Source organism: Mixophyes fleayi, chromosome 9 (genome assembly GCF_038048845.1).
Source record: "Mixophyes fleayi isolate aMixFle1 chromosome 9, aMixFle1.hap1, whole genome shotgun sequence".
NCBI classification, from domain to species: Eukaryota; Metazoa; Chordata; class Amphibia; order Anura; family Limnodynastidae; genus Mixophyes; species Mixophyes fleayi.
The window spans coordinates 48080351-48103369 of NC_134410.1; the positions used below are offsets into that span (position 1 = coordinate 48080351).

A 23019-nucleotide genomic window follows, 5' to 3' on the forward strand; every position below is an offset into this window, starting at 1 on the left:
TTTACTCTCTAAACCATCACCATGGTCGTTAATAAATGAATTAAAAAGTTGTGGCCCCAGCACGGAACCTTGAGGTACTCCACTTAAGACTTTTGACTAATTAGAAAATGTTCCATTTATCACAACTCTGTTCCCTATTCTCTAACTAGTTTTTGATCCAAGTACAAATGTTGATTCCTAGACCCAGTTCCCTTATTTTTTAAAACCTGTATCAAAGGCCTTTGCAAAATCTAAGTAGACTACATCTACTATGCTGCCCTGGTCTAAGTTCCCACTAACTTCCTCATAGAAACTAATTAGATTAGTTTGACATGACCTTTCCCTCACAAATCCATGTTGATTCCCACTAATAATTTTATTGCCCACCAAGTAATCCTGAATACTATCCCTTAAGATACCTTCCAGTAGTTTCCCCACTATTGATGTCAGGCTTACAGGTTTATAATTCCCTGGTTCTAATCTCGTCCCCTTTTTAAACAATGGCACCACATCTGCTATTCGCCAATCCCTTGGTACTGAGCCTGATGAGATTGAATCTCTGAAAATTAAGAATAGCGGTTTAGCTATTTTCGAGTTTAACTCCATAAGGACCCTTGGGTGTATGTCATCTGGACCTGGAGCTTTATTTATCTTAATATTCTTCAGTCGCCTTTGAACTTCTTCCTCTGACAACCAAGTATTTATTAATGGTATGGTTTCATTTCCATTTTTATGTATTACTCCTACCATTTGTTCCTCTCTAGTAAATACTGAAGAAAAGAAAGTGCTTTTTCCTTAGTATCATTCATCAATTCACCCATCTCACTTCTTAGGGGTCCTATATTATCTTTTTTAATCCTTTTACCATTTATATACTTAAAAAAACTTTTTGGGGTCTGTCTTACTTTCTTTTGCAACTTGCCTTTCAATTTCTAATTTGGCCAATCTAATTTCCTTTTTGCATGTTTTATTACATTCCTTGTACCTACGGAAGGACTCCTCTGACCCTTTAGACTTAAACAATTTAAATGCACGCTTCTTCCTTTGCATTTCTTCCCTTACCTTTTTATTTAGCCTCATTGGTTTAGACTTACTTCTTTTACATATTAAAATTTGCCTTTCTAAAGTTTAAAGTCTTAGTTGATCCCTTATACGGTTGCTCCTGGAAACTAATTTCAAATGAGACCATATTATGATCACTGTTTCCCAAGTGCTCCCTTACTTGAATATTTGATATTACATCTACATTGTTTGTTATTACTAAGTCCAGTATAGTCCAGTTCCTAGTTGGTTCCTCTACTAATTGGGACATGTAATGGTCTTTTAGCGTGCTCAGAAACCTATTTCCCCTAGCTGTACCGCAGGTCTCAGTACTCCAATCAATGTCCGGATAATTAAAATCCCCCATAATTAAAATTTGACCTAGTTGTGTAGCCTTTTCAATTTGCTGTAGAAGTTGGGCTTCCTCAATCTTACTAATATCGGGCGGTTTGTAGCATATACCTATCAGCAACTTCTCTGACCTTTTTCCTCCGCTGGATATTTCCACCCACAATGCCTCTATATTATCACCAATATTTTCGTATATAACTTCCTGAATACTTGGTTTTAATTCTGGCTTAATATAAAGACATATCCCTCCTGAAGAGATTATAGCCTTCCAAGTTGACTGCCCAGTCATGTGTATCATCCCACCAGGTCTCTGTAATTCCTATAATATCATACTGCTCATTCATTGCTACTAGTTCTAACTCCCCCATTTTACCTGTCAGGCTTCTTGCATTAGCAAGCATACACTTAAGTCTATTGCCTCCCTTAGGTATTTCTTTTTGCTTTAAAAAGGGCCTATCCTTATCGGCTATGCTTCCCTTTCCCCCCTCTCCACCCCCTTGACTCTTGTTAAATTCCTCCTTACTACTCTCAATGTCTATCCCATAAATACTTGCTTGCACCTCTCCCCCCCCCCCCCCCCGGAACCTAGTTTACAATCTCCTCCAACCTTCTAACCATCCTCTCCCCTAGCACTGCAGCCCCCTTCTCATTCAGGTGCAATCCATCTCGACAATAAAGATGGCAACTGACCGAGAAATCAGCCCAGTGCTTTAGGAATCCAAAACCCTCCTTCCTACACCAATCTTTTAGCCACGCATTAACCTCCCCTAACCTCCCGCTACCTCCCTGGACTAACGCATGGCACAGGTAGTATTTCCGAAAATTCTACCTTGGATGTCCTTGCCTTAAGTTTGCGACCTATGTCCCTGAAATAATCCTTTAGGACACCCCTTCTTCCTCTAACTCGGTCATTGGTGCCAACATGCACCAAAACCACTGGGTCATTCCCAGCCCCTCCCAACAATCTGTCCACCCGATCCGCAATATGCCGAGCCCGAGCACCCGGGAGACAACACACTGTTCAGCATGCACGGTCCCGGTAACAAATTGCCCTATCTACCTTCCTAATAATTGAATCCCCTACCACCACAATCTGCCTGGGTCCCTGAGTAACTTTGGTCCCCTCTATGCTGGAGAGACCGTTCCCCTGGTTGCTAGAGGAAGCAGTCTCATCCAACTGTACCAATTCTAAACTGCCTTCCACAGTATCTTCATCCAATAAGGCAAATCTACTGGGATTGCTTAGCTCAGAACTGGCCTGCCTCTTTCTCCCTCTGCTACCCCTAGTAACTGTTACCCAGCAGCCTACCTGTGCATCCTCCTCTGCCTCTGCTCCACCCTGCTCAGCTAATGCATCAACGGTGAGCTGTAAACTCTGCTCCAGGTTGGCAATCTCTCTCAATGTTGCAATGGTCTGCTTTAGATCAGTTACCTGGGCTTCCAAAGAGACCAATTGCTCACATTTCTCACAGAGGTATAAACCTTGGAACACTTGCTCCAAGTGTGCAAACATATGACAATATATGCATTGAGTGAGATAATCCAGCCTGCTACCACTCATCTTATTATGGCTAACCTAACTTCTTATAGCCTACAGTGAACTCGAGAGTACTAACCATTGCTAGCCACTTACCAGATTAAACCCCTTCCTGGATTCAACTCCTTACTGGATCTAACTCCACACTTGAAATCAAACACTAGTGGAAATCACAAGCTCAATGAAATCGCTTACCACCACCTGTTAAATAGAGCTTGCACTAACCAACTGTATCAACTTATGCAATTAAACCACACCCACTAGCTCTAACAGAAAGAAGAAAAAAAAAGAAAAAAGTGAAAAAAAAGAAAAAGAAAAAAGGGACACTTAATAAACACACAGAAAAACGAATCCCCTTCAATAAACACACAGAATAATTCCCCAAACTATATCACTCAACACAGCACAGCAATCCTTACTGGATCTAACTCCACACTTTAAACAAACAGCACTTGAAATCAAACAGCAGTGGAAATCACAAGCTCGTTTCTTTTAAATTAAAGCTTCCACCATGTTTCCGTATTTCCAACACCTTTCATGTTTCGCTTTTGAAACCTCTGGTCATCAATTGTTTCTCTCATCCATCATCTCCTCCCGCGCTGGTTGAATGTCAACAAGAACAAGAATTTTAAATCAGCCAAATCCTTGACTCCAAAACTTCCTGCGGGAGGATTAAAAATTTAGTGGATTGGAAAGGCTCCAGTCCTGAAGAGCGCTCCTTAGTAATTTCCTCAGACATCTACACTCCCTCTTTACTTAAGAGATTCCACGCCAAGTTCCCCAGGAATGCCAGTCCTTAGTGTTCAGTGCCCACCTTTAAAGGGGGAGGTACTGTCACACGTCAGACCCGTGGACCTAACGCCCAGGTTCCAGCGCACTCACCTGCCCGCATTCCTTGAGCATCCTGCCCGCTCCATGGCACGGCTGCTTCCCCTGGCACCACCAGTCTGCTTTCCTGGACTGCGCATATGCAAACCCAGCTTTTTTCACCTTCTCCTTTTACCACTTATTTGGAGACTAATTATCCCTGAGATTATTTAAGTCAATTATTCCACAGGTAAGGTGCCTGTTCTTTGAGTCAGATCTCTCTAGTACTCAGAAGTGGCTCCGTTTGCTCTCCTGCTCCACACCTGCCATAGACCATCGCTCCTTGTTTCCAGCAAACATGCAACTAATATCATCATCAACATTTATTCATGTAGCGACAGCAAATTACATAGCGCTTTACAATTGGGAATCAACCTTAATAAAACAATACTGGGTAAGACATACAGACAGAGAGGTAAGAGGGCCCTGCTCGCAAGCTTACAATCTATGCGATTGTTGCAGGCACAGTTTGCACTTTATTTTAAAATTAACCTTATTGCCTTCAACATTAACAAACATAGACTTATTTTGTTTGAATTGATATGTTTTTTCCACTGGTTTCTAACTCTCTTGTGCGGATGACTTGTCAGTTAATTTCTTTACTCCATTTACACTAGCAGTGTAGCCAACATGGGTTCTTGTTTGAAAATCATGTTTGGGATGTTGAGTTGTCTTATTGATGGCACAATAGTTAGGTTTATCACAGGGTTATTAGGGAAGGGAGCTGCTATAAGTCGATGTTCTAACATGTAAACAACAAATGGGGGTCGCGCTGTTAAGAATCAGATGATGTAAAAAACATAATAAATCGGAGGATCTCCTATTGAGTGAAGTAGGACAGACCACAATATAAAAATTAACACTGTATTTAATACAATTGACAGTGATCGATATAGGAAGTATACGCTGGAGTAACAATTTCTAGAATATAAAGTGCACCCTGTAGAGTGAAAAAAGGTTAGAATACCAACACTAAATTGAAAACCAAAGCTAAAACAAAAACAAACATAAACAACCGCGGCTGTAGAAAAAAGGATGGTGTACACATTAAAAAATCGTCCAGGTACAGAATAATCTCTGATCACAAATCATCTCCTGCATCGACTATTGCAATTCCCTCCTTACTGGTCTTCCCAAAGTCAGACTTGAACCCCTACAATCTATTCTGCACGCAGTGGCTAGATTGATTTTCCTTGCAAACCGTTATTCCTCTGCTGAGACACTCTGTCAGTCTCTACATTGGTTGCCTGTATTTCAACGAATCCAATATAAAATTCTTCTACTAGCATACAAGGCCATCAACAAAATTGCACCGGCATATATTTACTCACTTGTCTCAAAATATCTCCTAACTTGACACCTCCGTTCTGCACAAGATCTGCTTCTCTCTTCCACTCACATCACATCCTCCCATTCTCTGTTACAGGACTTTCTTCAGGCTGCACCCACTTTGTGGAATTCCCTCCCTCGCACAGTAAGACTTTCCTCTAGTCTTCAAACCTTCAAGCGTTCTCTGAAAACCCACCTCTTCAGGCAAGCTTATGATATTCCTCAACCACCATCGTAATCTCCCTAGGTTACCCTATTTCCACCCTCTACACAGCTAACACAAGACAACAACCCTCTGACCAACATTGCTGTGTGATTGATCACACAGCCTACTCAATACTTTTACCTTTGCATTCTAGCTGGTCCAGTGTGCATTATGATGTAGCACGTGCCCTTGTGTTTCACACTTCCATTGTCCCAAAGATTGTAAGCTTGCGAGCAGGGTTCTCTTACCTCTCTGTTTGTATGTATTACCCAGTATTGTTTTATTAATGTTTGTTCCCAATTGTAAAGCGCTACGGAATTTGCTGGCGCTATTTAAATGAATGTTGATGATGATGATGATGATTAATCACTTAAATAAAAGCTTTTAAATATTTATGTATTTGAGGGAGGGGGTCAATAAATGGTGCTCTGGCAATATGTTTACACACAATAACTGCAGGGTTGTTTGGAATTCACACAAGAACTCCAGCATGATGTACAAATGCCAAATTATTTGGCTAGAAATGGAAAACTTCATAGATGCAGCTTTTCCCATTCATCTTATCGGCCTCAATATTTTAACAGGGTTAAAAGATTGTGTGTGGAAACAACATTGAAATGCATGGTCTCATTGAACATGCATACAAATTTAGCTCATTGGTTTGACCTAATCTAGAGTGTCTGAAATCACTAAAAACATTTTTTACTATTTCCAAGATGCATTAACTAAATTGATCTTTCATAGATTCACCTGAGAAATGGGTGATTTCAGTGTTTTTGCAATGTCTGGCAATTTGTTTTCAGGGTTTGGAAAATTGGTGATTTATAGGTTGCATTCCCTTTAATAGATTCTACAATCAGGAAATCAACCTTCCAATCACTGAAAATTAGTGATTTATATCAGTTTTTCTACAAAGTGACTTTTAGTAAATCCCCCTTAATGTTTTGCCCTCCTCACAATTTGCCCCCCCTCCCGTTACAGAAAATAAGCATTATTTTAATAAACTCATGAGCCTCTGTAGCAGATGATGATTGATGTTTTTGATACACAATGATGTCACACTCATTCACTTTACCTGAACATTATGACATCACATGTCTAAGCATGTGACACACTGGGCCTTGGAATTTTCACTTCTCTACTGCGAGTTGATCTGTAAGTATGTTTTGTGCGAAGCTCAAATCCTGTCCCTAATTATTTTCTATTATTTCCAAACCTCATCTTCATTTCCTTCTATATTTTCTCTACTTTCTGTTACTTGAAGACATTATCTGTGCTCAACCTTCTCGGCTATCATTTTCCAAAAACATTAGCAAAACCATAGCTTAGGAAATCAAATGGCTTTCTGTTACTTATCCCAGGTGGCTTAAATAGGAAAAACCTTAAATGATGACTTGCTGGAGGAAGTAGTATGGAAAATGTTCTGTTATCTGGCATTACTGTCAGAAGACTTTTATGTTCTTATGTATTATTATTTTTTACAAAACAAACCATTTCATTGGCTTAGGTGTAAATATATATATAAAGAGTTTGACAATCATGACTGATATTCTCATTAGTGGCCGGGACATAGTAATGTTTCTAAAAGTCATATTTACACTATTTTCAAGTCCTATTTGTAAATACCCGATTTATACTTAGGAATACTGGTAAGAAGTTATTATAATACACCTGGCATGTCTAGGGAAATCCAGATTTAATTCACTTACTGGATCTAGGGAAAGTCATTATATCTGGATTATTAAGTTTTGGTAGGTAATTAGTCAATTACTATATCTGTATTAGACCTGGTAAAAGCTACAGTTTTGTAAAAATATACCCTTGCCAGAAATTCTTTTTTTCTCCTTATTTGTTACAATGTAAAGGAAGAGGCCTCATTAAAAATAACCATTTATTTAATATAGTTAAGGTAATGTACATTATTGTATTGAATTTTTTAATATCTGTGTCTACAGAGTGCAGTATTTTCACTTATCCATTTACCCTCCAACCAATACGTTACTTTTCTGTATATTTACAGAACAACACTATGATAGTTGTTCTGATAGGTATAAACAAAATCACTGAAATAGGGGTGGCTGCCTTATGCAGAACTGCTGACTTCAAAATTGTTCAAACAAATACAAACAATATCTATATAATTTATCTCCTGCAAAATAAAGTGCAATATGCAAATATAAAGGCACTTTCAGCTGTCAAATAAAAGTGTTGTTATCTGAAACCACGCAGAACAAGGTGAAAGCATGTACCGCACCATGTATTACTGCTAGCAGGGCATTTATTTACTCATACAAATCAATGACTTGGCACATGGGACAGGGTCATAACATTTATTGACCAGTTAATACTTTTAAAGGGAAAATAAATAAAATCCCGTAGCATTGTGGTTCTATATCCCACTAAGCAAAATACAGCAAGTTCTGCGGTGTAGTAAGAATATGTGGGTTTAGTTAACAAACAGAATCTTGTACAATTACTTACAGATAATCTTTCGTTTTACTATCTAAATTAATTTCAAAATTAATATGCAATTTAAGTTGGAGACATCATTTATAAGTATAAACTCAGCAATATATATGTAATGAATAGAAGTATGAAATAATAGCAGAAATGACCACGGTCTTACTTGATTGGGGGCACTAGGAGTCTCTGCCCAGGATATCACCAGATGTAGTCTTACCAGAGTAGTGTATGCACACAGTGGTCTTCTGGTAGCAGGGTGACTAGCGGAACAGGAGAATCAGCAGATGGTGAGAGGATGCTAGAGGAAAGTCTATGACTAGTAGCAACAGGTTATTGGTTAAACAATATGAACACGAGGATCTTGATGGACGTGAAGACGTGAGGAAAGTCAGTGGTCTGCGTACAGCAAGTTGTACCACTGCTATAGTGAGAGGAATGTCCAGGAGTCGATAGGAGGTAGTGAAGTCAGTGGTCTGCGTACAGCAAGTTGTACCACTGCTTGTAGTGATGGGACTGGTTCCAGGTGCAAGTAGGTAACGGGGAAGTCAGTGGTCTGCGTATAGCAAGTTGTACCACTGCTTATAGTGAGGAAACTTGTAACTGGTGCCAATAGGAAACAGGGAGTCAGTGGTCTGCGTTCAGCAAGTTGTATCACTGCTATATAGGTGAGGATAGGCACTAGGGTAGATGAGTGGAACATCAAAGGTAACACGGAGAGCACAAGGAACTTGATTCCAAATGGTATATATAATACAATAGCAAATGACTAGCGCTGCTTGAGAGATACAAAGTCACTACTGAGATCCAGGTCATATGAGACAAAGTCAATAGCATCTATAACTTCGAGAGATAAAGGACTCCGTAGATGAGCTGAACACAGTCCAAGCGGATATGCAATAAACTGGTAAAGTCAATAGAAGGTAAGCATACCGCGATTCAGTTTAGCAGGCTGTCACGAGAGAAACACAGGGATAGCTGAGCGGCTGAACGCCGAGACAAGTAGAGGCCACAGGAGAGTGGTAGCGGTAATCCGTGTCTGTGTAGCACACAGGCAGAGAACTTGACACGAGTGGAGCAGTGATGATTCTTGTGGAGGTCAGCAGGAATAGAAGACACGATGAAACACAGGAGAGTTGAAGCGGTCTGGAGACCGGCAATGCAGCAGTCAGGAATCAGCTGGGACTGAAGACACGATGAAACACAGGAGAGTTGAAGCGGTCTGGAGACCGGCAATGCAGAAGTCAGGAATCAGCTGGGACTGAAGAGACGATGAAACAGAGAAGAGTTGAAGCGGTCTGGAAACCGGCAATGCAGCAGTCAGGAATCAGCTGGGACTGAAGACACGATGAAACACAGGAGAGTTAAAGCGGTCTGGAGACCGGCAATGCAGAAGTCAGGAATCAGCTGGGACTGAAGACACGATGAAACACAGAAGAGTTGAAGCGGTCTGGAAACCGGCAATGCAGCAGTCAGGAATCAGCTGGGACTGAAGACACGATGAAACACAGGAGAGTTGAAGCGGTCTGGAAACTGGCAATGCAGCAGTCAGGAATCAGCTGGGACTGAAGACACGATGAAACACAGGAGAGTTGAAGTGGTCTGGAAACCGGCAATGCAGCAGTCAGGAATCAGCTGGGACTGAAGACACGATGAAACACAGGAGAGTTGAAGCGGTCTGGAAACCGGCAATGTAATAGCAAGGAATCAGCTGGAGCTGAAGACACGAGGAGAAACACAGCAACACCTTCAGAGACTCACAGGGAATGAGACTCCAAGAACAGACAACGAGGTAATGACCACAGGTGCTTTAAATAGGGAGTGTTGCCTGATCAGCCAATTAACTAAAAGCAACAGGTCTGAAGGGTTCATGGAGGCTGCGCATGCGCAGACCATCAGGATGGCGGGCGGCCACGGTTCCTAATAACCGGAGAAGAGGCACTCACGGTCCGGTGAGTGACAGCAAGACTCAACTGTAATACTCACCTCTCATCGATCCTCCTGCTGCTGGCCGCCTCTTGCTTCCGGGATGCGGCAGCACAGATCATGTGACCCTCGGCGGGGAATTCAATCTCCGCCTCTATTCCTATATATATATCGCGTTCTGACACAAGCCCTGTGTCAGAGCAACAAGTTAAGTTCCTGACTCCTGCTCCCTATCTTCTAGCTCCCTGAGTCTCTCTGTGTTCTCCTGCATCTCCTGAATTTTCCCAGTGTACCAGACCCAACTCGACCCTCACTACTCTTTTTGGATTCTCCTTTGGCGTGACTGACATCTGCTAACGTGTACCAGACCTGGCTCGGACCTCACTACTCTGTTTGGATTTCCTTTTGGCGTGACGGACATCTGCTAACGTGTACCAGACCCACCCAGCTCGGCCCTCACTACTCTGTTTGGATTCTCCTTTGGCGTGACGGACATCTGCTAACGTGTACCAGACCTAGCTCGGCCCTCACTACTCTGTTTGGATTTCCCTTTGGCGTGACGGACATCTGCTAACGTGTACCAGACCCACCCAGCTCGGCCCTCACTACTCTGTTTGGATTTCCCATTGGCGTGACTGACATCTGCTAACGTGTACCAGACCCACCCAGCTCGGTCCTCACTACTCTGTTTGGATTCTCCTTTGGCGTGACGGACATCTGCTAACGTGTACCAGACCCACCCAGCTCGGCCCTCACTACTCTGTTTGGATTCTCCTTTGGCGTGACGGACATCTGCTAACGTGTACCAGACCCACCCAGCTCGGCCCTCACTACTCTGTTTGGATTCTCCTTTGGCGTGACGGACATCTGCTAATGTGTACCAGACCTGGATCGGCCCTCACTACTCTGTTTGGATTTCCCTTTGGCGTGATTGACATCTGCTAACGTGTACCAGACCCACCCAGCTCGGCCCTCACTACTCTCTTTGGATTCTCCTTTGGCGTGACGGACATCTGCTAATGTGTACCAGACCTGGATCGGCCCTCACTACTCTGTTTGGATTTCCCTTTGGCGTGATTGACATCTGCTAACGTGTACCAGACCCACCCAGCTCGGCCCTCACTACTCTGGATTCTCCTTTTTCGTGACGGACATCTGCTAACGTGTACAAGACCCGGCTCGGCCCTCACCAACCTCTGGAAGGATCCCCGCTGCACATTGGACCCTGCCTTAGGTACCGTTTTCGTATTACCTTTCTGCTAGTCTATCCACTACTCACGTCTGTAAACTCAGTAGGGGCCGCGACCTGCAGTTTCTCAGCAGCCAAGCCCTTCCTGCCTTACGGAAGTTCTTGGTAAAGACCCGAGAGGCTGTTAGATTCCGTGCCCTACTGAGCTGGTGCCAATACTGACTGAGGGACTCCCCTGGGCATAACATCAACTCAGCAAATGCAGGTGGCCCAGTGACCCAGCCCAAGGTAGCCACTATGGTACTGCCCCCCTTCCCTCCAGCCTAGCCTGCCCCTGGGACTTCTGGGAGAGAGAGCCATTCTCCTGCATCCCGCGGGCTGGGGACCTTGAAGCAAATCGCTGCCATTTCTTTGGGGGGGCGGGGGCAGGCAAAATGACATGAATCATGGTGCTCCGCCCCCTCTGCTCTTGTATTGCACCTCCTTGGATTTCAGTGGCATCAGGCCAAAAATACTACAGACATAAGAATTATCAATACTGTATTGTTCTAGCTCTTCCAGATAGGATATGTTTCATTTTACTGAAGATGATTTTCAACTTTTTTTCTATCAATCTTTAGAAATTACCTTTTGAGCAGATAAAAAAAAATTAAAGCAAGAAAAAGCCAAGATCGTGAGTGATACATTTTTAACATTTTAATCATTTTGTTATTGAGAATGTGAGAGTTTATTATAACATTGACCTGGGAATCAAGAGTCAATTATTACATCCTTATCATATGTCAGATCTAGGCTGGCCAGTTCTCAACAGCAATGACAATTTATTATGTTTTCTATATTTTCAAAATAATATGAGAAACAAAACCAATGGCTCCCACTATAAATACCTAGATACATAAAGGCCTACACGTACCATATATAAAATGCCATCTTCCAGTCATTAACTGTAATCTAAGTCATAGCACAATAATAACTACAAAAAGTCCCCTTGGACCACAGGACTTGTACAGCCACAACTACTAAAGAGCCACAGGTTGCATAAACCTACTGCAACATTGTAACATATTGTGAATATCTCATTAAACATAAAGGGGCATATTGAATTGTTGGCGGAAACGCCGAAAATCTCGTGCTCCGTGCACTATTACCGTAATAACCGTTATTACGGTAGTTTTCTCGCTGGATTTCAGGGAGCCGCAAACTGAAATCCAGCTGACTATTACGGTAATAGTTTTAACGCCGCAGGGATATTCAACAATTGAATATGCCCCAAAGACCATTACTATGTCTACACACAAACAAATGCATATTTGTACACATTCATACAACATAATTGTATGATTATTATTTTTATCAGCTAACATTTATAAAAAAAAAAAATAATAATAATAATAATAATTTTGTCAGAGGATTAGAAATAAGGTGATATTAACATAAGGGCAATGCTATTACTACTAATAGTTTTCCAAGATTTACTTTCTTATGAATATAACAAACTTTGTCATAATCTCATTTAAAGTCCTCCCGTTTTATACCACACCCTTTATAACACCACCTTCCCTTACCACCAGGTGTATTCTCTGCATAGAAGTAAATAAAAAATATTTATTACATATTATGTCACCTTATTTATAATTCCACCCTCAATATAATGCTAGTTTTATAAGCTGGATGTATAAAGGGGATTTTATAAATGATCTTTGTTTATCTTATTGTTGTCCAGATATGGGCATCCCTAACAGGTTCCCATCAGCAGAAACAGTTATGTCCCTCAAAAGGGCTTTAGTTACCATATGTATCAAATAAATACTTTGTTTAAAATTGGTTTCTTTTTGGTACTTGGTGTTTACTAGATCAGGACAGGCTTGTACCATGCTCGGAGACAGGATATGACTCTGATGCCTGCTGCTGCTTACCAGTCAAGTCACTAACTGCAATGTGCTGCAGAGTTCAGTGACACTGAAAAATGCTGTTAGTTAGGGTCGCCTACGGTGCATCATAAATGATGGATAAATGAAGAATTTGATTGAATGCCAGACTTTCCTTAGAATGCTGCAATTATAATAAACCCCCCTTACCCCGAACACCAAATTCATCCACATAGGGCAAAAACCCATAAGGTCATCCATTTTTTATTTGCAGTGTGAAGTAAAAAATGGATAAAGCGCCTCATGTAAGTTACTTAACATATGGGAATGGTGAAAGGCAGTTTACATGTTTAAGTATTTATGTTCATTCTGTACTTACTCATTTTTTCTTACTTTTATAGGTGAGGACAATATTTGTAAAAGGTACGTTCTGTTAGGGTGTGTTACACTAGTTTATGTCAGTAACATTACTAAATCACATTGATTTTTGTCAGGAGCCACGGGCACCGCCGCGACTCTCCTCCTCTCTGTTTCGACATCCGCGCCGTCGCCATGATGACCAGGGCGTCACTTCTGGTTTTGCGGCCCGACTGTTGCCAAGGCAACGGTCAGACGTCGAAAATTCTAAAACCCCGGCATTACAGAGCAGCCGGGCGCATGTGCTGCAACAAATACAGCCTGTGGGCTGATTAAACTAATTAATTAAGGGCCTTACCTACTCCTGTGGTCTGTTACAGGGCAAAGCCCTGATTGGCCAATGGCCTTATTTAAGGCAGGGAGGGCTTAACCTCCTTGTCGGTTATAGCTTCTTAGTTTTGTACTTGTGCTGACCTGCTCTGGATACTCTGCTGGATTTCTGTTCTGACCTTCTGCCTGTTTTCTGGACCTTTCCTTATTGCCTGTGACCCTGACCTTTTGACCTGTCTTGGATTTTGCTGTTCTGCTTGTGACCTTGACCCTTGGCATGTTTTCTGACCATTTTCTACCCTGCAAGTGACCCCTGACCTTGGCTTTCGTCTGACCATCCTTTACCATCTGTACTGTCTCCGGGACTGCGCTGCGGTTAGTATAAAGAACCTACACTACATTGGAGTTAAGTCCTGGGGGCATCCGAGTACCTGTGAGCGCGTCTAGCTCTACGGGAAAGGCGGCTGCTATAGGTGAAGACCTCCGTCTATTAGTTCTGCAGGTTCGTTATCTGACCACTAGCAGCCTAACAATTTTATACAAATGTTTTCAGTAAACATATTCTAAATTATTAATTTTGTTTTTCAGAGGCAAGACCTGAAAACCGGTAATTATGTTATTATATTTTACTACTTGGACATTTCATATATGGGAAAACCAGATTAACATTAGCATATTCTTACACTAGTTGATTTTTTTCTGACAAAATAATGGTGTACTCTATTGTTTGTATCTTTTATTTTGGGTGACACTTTATAATACTGTCATCAGTCAAATTGTCGACCTAATAATATTGTCTACAATTGAATATTCAAACAAATGAATGTCTAGCCATTGACCGAATGTCCTACTCAGAGACAACATGAGGAACTATGTAGTATGTGTGCTCTGCAGTATTTCCCCTGCACAGTATGATGACAACGTAGGGCCTGATTAATTAAGGAGAGTAAGACAAAAAAGGAGATCTGTGGCTGGATCAGGTAGGAATACTTACTGTAATTCCTGTGAGCTACAGATTAGACCAATCTAATCCGTTATCCGGCTGTTCTGAAGTTGGGACCCAGCTAGAGGCGGGACTAGTGAGTTGTGGGCCCTGCTGCAGGGAAGCGGGGAGGAAGTAATGGGGGCCCACAGCTTACTAGTTCCCCATGCAGCGGGCCCTATTATCTCCATGGGCCCGGTGCACCACACCTGCTGCACCAATGGTAGATCCACCACTGGACCCAGCATTCCAGTACCAACGCTCTGCCCGCTACCTAGCAGCAATGGCCAGTTTGATAGCCAGGGGGAACCATCCAACCTGAACCCTGATCTAAAGGAAGAGGTCAGGGGTACCAGGTGCGCAGCGAGGGGGTAGAGTAGCAGCAAAAGCTACCCAGAAGGAAGCGACTCTAGGCATCGGTGAAGGAGCCTAGTGGTAGAAGCAGCATGCCCCACCTACTGCAAATTGAGGGGTGCAATTGGCACACAGATAGGAGACGGTGCCAAGGCAAGCCCAGCCAGTCCCCAGTAAACACGGACAGGGAGGCATAGGAGGTCCATCCAGTCACAAGTACGGTTTCTCCTGGACAAACCATGTTACAAAGCAGGGGGTGCAAATTAGTTTAATATTTTGCATATAAATTAAATACTGGCTGTTTTTTCATATTGCACACAAATACTTGATAGCTTTATTTTTATACTGAAATTTAAAGTTTATCCAGGACATGCCCTACCCCAACTATAAATCTGTCCCCACATTTTAAATTTACCTCCCCTCCAATGCAACATGTTTTTGCCAAGGTGCAAGGTTACTCCTTTTTTTGCTTTACTTTCCCTAAAAGGAATCAGAGTACAATACTATAGCTGCCAAAATTCTAGGTTTTTGTCGATTTATCCCCTAGAGAGTCGCTGGTTTATACTATTGACCAATGACTGTTGTACACCCTGAGTTTATATTCAGGGTACAGTTCTAATGCCGTATACAGTATAAAAAAGTATGTATTTAAGGTGGGCATGTATTTAAGGATACCATGTTATCATGTGTTATCAATATGTTCAGTGTCATATTGGCTAGGTGCACACTACTATTTGCATACACTGTTTACGTACATATGTTCATCTCAAGATGCGACCAACTCCTAGTAACATTAGCACCAGATGTCAGGCACACAAGTGTCTATACTTATGACCGACATTAGCGTAGACAAAGCGTAGAGAAGTAGACTGACTGTGTTAGTAGGAAATACAATATCGCATTACCCTATCCCTTCTTGATGCTGCAATTCACATTGTCAGGCCCACAGTTCTGTGACGTCTCACGTCCTTGCATAGCAGGGTGGGGCCTGAATGATGTGAATTGTCCATATACGTAGCGTATTTTGCGTGAAATTGTACTGCGCATAAACACAAATGGACATTATGCCAATGAATGCAATGACCCTTTTGACTCATCATGACTACAGAGGTGGAACAGGGGAGGGAAGGTGTAGACTAATGTAGGCCATGCTCAGTTAGGGCTTTACGACGATGATGCAACCGATTCAAGCCCTGTGTTTGTAGGAAGTGCGCTTGTTTTCAGCCGTATCTTTTGCACCCACTACAGGACAGATGTAACTGCCGACTATGCTGACAGTGATGACTGACACGGCATAGTCTTTGGTTTAGAAATTACAAGTATGGGTGCCACTAGCTACCACAGAACTACTGTATGTAACTAAGATATACTATTAAAACGCATTGTAAGCACAGTACTCATTGAAACTATATTTATTATGTAATTAATGTAAAAAAAACTATTTTAAATATTATATTAATAACATATATTTATATATATAATTATACTGTTAAAAGTTGTTATTTTATATTTTGCTAAAGTATAAGTTTTTATTGTACTTACACATGTACGTGTACTGCAGTCTGTTCTGTGTGTCTACCTATGACAAGTACTGTTTAGACAGAGCGCGCTTACACCCAGAGTCAGATGGAAACTTGAGATTTGGATTTGAATATAGTCGGAACTACGCACAAGTTCCGTGCACTTAAAAACACACAACTTACATGCACGTTATGTCCGAGTATGAATCAGGCCCACAGTGTTTAGTTTTGTAGCTCTAGGACACAATACTGCTCTGCTTTACTATTTACATTAGATACAGTTGTATCCAAAACACAGTTTTTATTGTATCCAAGGGAAATAAAAACAAAGAACTCTGCTAAATGATATAAAGATATGGCTCAAGGGTACAGACTAAAGGCAGAAAAATAAGCAATGTATATAGTAAATGTTGCTGAAAATTATGTAAGCAACCTAAAGTAAATAGAAGTTGGAAAGCTGCTTTAACATTTGTTTTACATGTTTGAAGATTTTTAAAAACTTTTTACTTTTGTCTAACAGAGTCGACTTTACGAAAATTGACAAAAAATCTGCAGACACGTATGTACCATGAATAGATAGTTTTCTTGGCATTATAACTTATTATTCCTCCTTACAGGATGATTAATTATAGTTATTGGATGAGCCATTTCCTAAAGTGATGCTCAGACAAAAGCATAGTTGCCAACTTTCCAGTCTCCCCTCTGGGAGATCCAGGAGGGGTTGTCATGTGACAATTGGGGAGATGGCGTAGTGACGCAATCTTGTTACCATGACCCCATCCCCTGTCATACAATGCCGCTATTTGCAGCAATTGCTCGTCAGGGGCGGTGCATAATGATGCTAATAGCGTCAAAAGCCTGGTCTCTGCACAGCACCCGGGAAGGAGTGTGCTCTTAGAGAGTCCACGGACTGCCTTAAAATCTGGAACCACCTGGACCTTTCGGGAGAGAAGGGAAGTATGGGCAAAAGTGAGGACCATGGGTGTAAGACAACTGCTGCAAATATTAATTATCAATCTATACCATCTCAGGAGGGGCATTTTGGTGGGCCTACTGTACAGTTTGCAGTATTCTATGTGAGTCGTGATTAACATATTTAACGCAAGATCTCTTTCTTGTGCCAACACATCAGTGGCAATTAGTGGTGAATCCCCAGATGAAGACATCTCATTGATGTTCCACCCTGCACAAAAGTCTATTAAATGTTTAACAGTAGTTATGGATTGTTTTTCTCAACTATATTGCTGGTAATTGCTTTATTGGTTAATGATAATGTCTCTTTTATATGGTTTAGTTGTAATAAAGTGATACTGGTTAATACCTGTTATGGCCACCGGTGCAGCATAAACTCATAGAACAGGTAGAAGAGGTCTTCACCTTTAGCAGCCGCCTTTCCTGTAGAGACTGATTATGCTCACAGGTACTCGGATGTCCCCAGGTCTTATGCTCAGAGTAGTATGAGTTTATGCTAACACGGTAGCGCACAGGTACAGGAGGTAGCACACGGAGTAGCGGCAGGCCAGAGATCAGCGGATTGGACAGAGCACCAGAGAGAATGTCAGGTACAGGCAGAAGGGTCAGGGTCACTAGCAGAGGTTCAGGATCCAGGAACAGGCGATAGGTCAGGGTCACTAGCAGATGTTCAGAATCCGGGTACAGGCAATAGATCAGGGTCAGAAGCATAGGTTTATAATCCAGGAACAGGCAAAGGTCATACACGGGTAATCAATCACAGGTTTCAACACCAAAGACAGGAACAGGAGCTGGCAGCAGTAGTGGAACAGAACGCTATAACTGGCAGTGAGGCTCAGACCTCACTGCCTTAAATAGTACTAAGAGCCAATCAGGACAGAGGAGGACAGGGCTGACAATCAGCCTCAGGAGGCAGTTAATTAATTACTAGCTAGACCTAGCATAGGTAATAACATAACCAGGAAGCATGTATAAAAATATAAATTAACCAGTTTAAATCATATGAGAGCCCCCCTTGGAGTTGGAGGATGTCCCTACACCTTCCTACATCTATGCCAAAAGGATAATCCCAAAGAATAATAACAGAGCATAGAACTAGACCACGTTCCCGGCTGCTAGATCCCACCAGGATGGGGCGTACCGCCGCGGCTCGTGATAGTACCGAAAATAAATTTGCTATTTATCATCTCTATCCTTTTATCATCTTGTATTGATATGTATCTTGTCCGTGAGTAACCTAATTATTCGCCAACTTAATTTTTACCTTCCAATGCCCACATGTTCCTCATAAACCCACAACATCTGAGACATTTATACCTATAACTATCCGAGTACCAGAACCCCTTTTCCCATACTGATTGGCCACTTCTCCCGACATATGTTTCCTGTTTGATGTGTTTGGCCATTTTTAAACTGATTACTTATGCAAAGAACATCCTACTCTAATGCTATGCACATCCTTACCGATTGGAGTACTGCAATTATAATAAACCCCCCTTACCCCGAACACTCAATGCATCCACATAGGGCAAAAACCCATAAGGTCATCCATATATGTGCTGTGACTTTCTGTGATAACATTCTGCATTTTTTATTTGCAGTGTGCAGGAACAAATACACAAAGTGCCTCATGTAAGTTATTTAACATATAACATACGGGAATGGTGAAAGGTAGTTTACATGTTTACATATTTATGTTCATTCTGTACTTATTCATTTTTTTCTTACTTTTAAAGGTGAGGCTCATATTTGTAAAAGGTACGTTCTGTTAGGGTGTGTTACACTAGTTTATGTCAGTAACATTACTAATCACATTGATTTTATACAAATGTTTTCAGTAAACATATTCTAAATTATTCATTTTGTTTTTTAGAGGCAAGACCTGAAGATCGGTAATTATGTTATTATATTTTACTACTTGGACATTTCAAATATGGGAAAACCACATTAACATTAGCATATTCTTACACTAGTTAATTTTTTTCTGACAAAATAATGGTGTACTCTATTGTTTGTATCTTTTATATTGGATGACAGTTTATAAGACTATCATCATTCAAATATCGACCTAATAATACTGTCTACAACTGAATATTCAAACAAATTAATGTCTAGCCATTGCCCGAATGTCCTACACAGAGACAACATGAGAAACTATGTAGTATGTGTGCTCTGCAGTATTTCCCCTGCACAGTATGATCACAATGTAGGGCAGTTTTTTTTAATTGTATCCAAGGGAAATAAAAACAAAGAACTCTGCTGAATGATATAAAGATATGGCTCAAGGGTACAGACTAAAGGCAAAAAAATAAACAATGTATATAGTAAATGTTGCTGAAAGTTATGTAAGCAACCTAAAGTAATTAGAATAATTAAAGGAAAGCTCCTTTAACATTTTTTTTACGTTTGAAGATTTTTTTAAAACTTTTTATTTTTGTCTAACAGAGTCGACTTTACGAAGTACGATAAAAAATCTGCAGACACGTATGTACCATGAATAGATAGTTTTCTTGGCATTATAACATATTATTCCTCCTTACAGGATGATTAAGATACAGGGTTATTGGATGTGGCATTTCCTAAACTGATGCTCAGAGAAAAGCATAGTTGCCTACGTTTCCGGTCTCCCTTCAGGGAGATCTCGGAGGGGATGTCAGGTGACAATTGGGGAGATGGCGTGGTGATGCAGTCATGTTACCATGATTTCTGTAAATAGTTGCTGAATATTTTCTAAAGTCTAAATGAACTTTTAGTTGTACTGTCTATTGCAGATTTTCCTGTTATGTGTATTGTTTTTACAACAACTGTACATCCCCTACAGGATCCTTTCTAAACTCCTCACCACCACTTACAAAGCTCTCTTCCAGTCTACTGCCCCTTATATCTCTAACCTCCCCACCATTCACATTCCGGCCCGCTACCTGCGCTCGGCCAATAACGTCACCTCTCCTCCACTCTGATCACCTCTTCCCACTCTAGAATCCAAGACTTCCCCCATGCTGCCCCCCTGCACTGGAACAACCTCCCACGCTCCATCCGTCACTCCCCCAACCTGTGCTTCTTCAAATAGGCACTTAAAACCCACCTGTTCCTTAAAGTCTACCAACCATCCACCTAACCCCTCATCAACTCTTCTCGTTCTCCCTCTCTGCCCTGGCCCGTCTCTTCTCTCCCCCTTGCTTCACTGGCTCCCTTTCGTGCCTGTTTTTGTTTCACCATCCCTTAGGATGTAAACTTTTATGAGCAGGACCCCCCTCCCCTTCTGTCTCCATTCTGGTTCTTCTGCTCTGTCTTTACTCCAAATGTCTCCCTGGGGTTTCTGAAGCATTGGTACTTTGTGTTTATTGTTCTGTACTTTGTACTACTGTTTGTACTGTATACGGCGCTGTGGAAACCTTGTGGCGCCCAACAAATAAATGATAATAATAATAATAATAATAATAATAAAGCACAGCAGTCACTGGAGTATCACACAACTTGGCTGAGCCATTTCACTGCTTATTGGCAGTTGTCAGGATGGCTTGAACAGTTTCAGCGGTGGTTACAACAGACATTTCCAGTAAAGCATCTCAATTCTCCAACAACCCTACATCTGGCTAAACAGTAGTTCCCTCACTACTGTCCGGCCACTAATTGGAATCGGTGGACCCAACCAGAAATTCAAACACTGTTTTTTATCATCCATACTAGCACTACAAACGAGTAACAACACAACAAACCAATTAATACACCCATGTGGTACACCTGTGTGTGTGTGTGTGTGGTAGAACAAGTACCTAGACGGAATTTAACCCTGTCTGAAGCCTGCTCCTGCAGACTAGCTGGGTTTTCATCGGTTTCCCTATATTAGAGGTGTGGCAAATAAGTCTCTTTGCCACAGTTTGCATATACATTAATTGTTATTTGCAGTCCACCTTGTTAATTAACTAGATCATTTTTGTTTGACTGGATAAATAATTAGATTGATTGGAATGACCATTACTACAAATGGTGCAGCAATGCCAATCTCTCCTTACTCATTGATTACAGAGCTGCAGTTGTTACAAACCGAATGCAGCCAAACAGCACTAACAACTATAAGTTACCATATATGTGATGTGACTTCTGTACGTTCTAACATTCTGTATTTTCTGTTTGTAGTGATGTGGAGGAACGTGTAACCTCTGTAAGTAATTTAACAACAAAACACATGAAAATAGTGAAATGTATTCCATGGGCCTGATTCATTAAGGATCTTAACTTAAGAAACTTCTTATTTCAGTCTCCTGGACAAAACCATGTTACAATGCAAGGGGTGCAAATTAGTATTCTGTTTTGCACATAAGTTAAATACTGACTGTTTTTTCATGTAGCACACAAATACTTGATAGCTTATTTGTACACTGAAATTTAAAGTTGAGATTTGTGTGCTACATGAATAAACAGTCAGTATTTAACTTATGTGCAAAACAGAATACTAATTTGCACCCCTTGCATTGTAACATTGTTTTGTCCAGGAGACTGAAATAAGAAGTTTCTTAAGTTAAAATCCTTAATGAATCAGCCCCCATGTGTTTAAATGTTTATGTTTGTTCTCTACTTACCCAATTTTCTTTTACTTTCAGAGCGATATCAGTATTGAAGTCAAAGGTACGTGGTTATGTGCTAATGTGGTTTGCTGCTGTTACACTAACATTACTAAATCAGTTTTGGTTTATTCATGGCTATTAACTTATTCTAAATATTTTGTTTTTCAGAGGACAGCCCAGAGGACAGGTAATTACATTATTGCATCTTAATAATTTAACATTTCATGTACAGTACAACAAACTACATGAATTAATTGATTTATTATTTATTTACCATTATCTATATGGTGCTTAGATATTATCCAGCGTTTTACAGAGAAGATTTAATCATTCAGATCAGTCCCGCCCCAGTGGAGCTTACAATCAATATTTCCTAACACAAAAACATACACACACAGGGGTCTTGTGGATTGGGGTGCTGGCACCTCAGAGGGGGGAGCGACTTGCCATTGCCACGCCTCTGACCCCTGTAGCGCCCACACCCCTGCACCCACTATAGCTCTACAACACTGCTCTGCTTTGCTCTTTACATTAGATACAGTTGTATCCAAAACCCAGTTTTTTATTGTATCCCAGGGCAACAAAAACAAACAACTCTGTTGAATGATATAAAAATATGAATCAAAAATACAGACTAAAGACAGAAAAATAAACAATGTATATAGTAAATGTTACTGAAGGTTATAAAAAGAAAACTTAATTATTTAAAAGTTGGAAAGACCATTTAACATTTTTTTATACATGTTTTTAAGATTTTTTAATTTTATTTTTACTGTTGTCTAACAGAGTCGACTTAACAAGTGATAAAAGCAAAACTGCAGACACGTATGTACCATGAATAGATAATTTTCTTGGCATTATAACATATTATTCCTCCTTAGAGGATGATTAAGCTACTGGGTTATTGGATGTGCCATGTCCTAATGTGATGCTTAGACAAAAGCATAGTTTCCAACTTTTACAATCTCCCCTCTGGGAGATCCCGGGTAGTATGTCAGGTGACAATTGGGGAGGTGGCGTGGTGACGCAGTCTTGTTACCATGGCCCCGTCCCCTGTAAACATTTGCTGAATTTTTTCTAAAGTCTAAGGGGGGTATTTAATTGTTCCTCCGGGCGCCGCCGGAACGAGCGCGTTAAAACTATTAACGTTTATACGGTAATTACGCGCTCAATTTCAGCTCGCA

At 41.1% G+C, this 23019-nt stretch overlaps 1 long non-coding RNA gene across 1 annotated transcript in view; it reads left to right on the plus strand.

Moving 5' to 3' along the window:
* Nucleotides 1-16854, plus strand: part of LOC142100812 (uncharacterized) — a 68061-nt gene extending 51207 nt beyond the window's left edge. Inside the window, exon 3 of the long non-coding RNA XR_012678919.1 lies at nt 16816-16854. This is a non-coding gene — a long non-coding RNA (uncharacterized LOC142100812). The remainder of the gene's footprint in view (nt 1-16815) is intronic.
* Nucleotides 16855-23019: the final 6165 nt, after the last annotated feature.